Raw genomic sequence first — 1086 nt, forward strand, 5'->3', positions numbered from 1 at the left:
GGGGGAGAGAGAGAACGTAGTCATTAATACTTCATAATATTGGAACAATATTGGATGACCACAGCTGGAGCGTCTTTGAATACGCACTACGGTTCCAGCTGCTCGCCATCTTTAACTGAGCATTAAAAAGTAAATATGACTTGTGCTGTACCACATCTCTGTATTTGGCCATGCGTAAAGTCACTAAAAACAAAGCAATGATGAAATCAATGAGATTTAGAATTTTTTGTAGATCGAACAATATACTGGCTCGACCGGAGTGACCGTCACAGTCTCATCTTCAGGAGTGATGTTTGTAATAGGCAGGGAGAAACGATTGGTGTAGGATTAGAGTTTCTCAAACTTTGATTCCTCACACTTATAACAAAGCTTTGTTCCCGTCCACCAACTCCCCAATAAACAAATTAATTTAATATCAAATTGTAAGACATGACTAGTACTTTATACAAGTCAAACGAGAAAATTTATTACAAATGTATTCCTTTGTGAAAATATAGTTCTACGCGTCGTTGACGACGCCAAAAGGATTTGGATCTTTCTGGTCAGAGCCAGATTGTTCGTCTATATACAAGTTATAAACGGATCGTATGTATAAGACACATCTCTGGTGACCATCACACTCAATCAGCCATTCCATTAGGTGGGGTAACTACTCTACATGATTCATCCGTAGATGTTCTTCTGTTATAAAGGGATTTACAAATACAAACTAGTAAAATCGTCTCCTATGAACCCCTCAGTTTTTACTCTCCTTTATGTAAATTATATTACCCACCCACCTACCTCTTAGAAGTCCACTTGGACCACTTTGAGAAACCCGGATGGAGACATTACCGCCGGGGTTGAACTCTGGCCGTGAGACTGATGCATCATGATCCAGGTGTTATTTTCGTTTGTGACTCGTCTGTGTTATCAGTGTCTTATTTAACCAACGATCCTGAAGAGGAGTCTGTGAAGGTCCGGAAACGTCGATAACAGATTTAAGATTGCTCACGTCTTAAACAAACTGCAATGAACTCGTACGAAAATAGGAAGAAAAACTGATTAAAAAAAAACAATTAAAACAGTTTTCAACGCGGCATGTCT

General features: G+C 39.0%; 1 protein-coding gene across 8 annotated transcripts in view; it reads right to left on the bottom strand.

Moving 5' to 3' along the window:
• LOC106871290 (myogenesis-regulating glycosidase) overlaps positions 1–1086 on the bottom strand; it is a 44609-nt gene that overhangs the window by 27392 nt on the left and 16131 nt on the right. For 2 of the 8 annotated variants that reach the window (XM_014917666.2, XM_014917663.2), the window contains exon 3: positions 784–1016. The exons of 5 other annotated variants lie outside the window; for them this stretch is intronic. The gene's annotated coding sequence lies outside the window, so the exon portion shown is untranslated. The remainder of the gene's footprint in view (positions 1–783; positions 1017–1086) is intronic. One more of the 8 variants, XM_014917665.2, reaches the window with a different exon arrangement.

Source organism: Octopus bimaculoides, chromosome 20, assembly GCF_001194135.2.
Source record: "Octopus bimaculoides isolate UCB-OBI-ISO-001 chromosome 20, ASM119413v2, whole genome shotgun sequence".
Classification (NCBI taxonomy): Eukaryota; Metazoa; Mollusca; class Cephalopoda; order Octopoda; family Octopodidae; genus Octopus; species Octopus bimaculoides.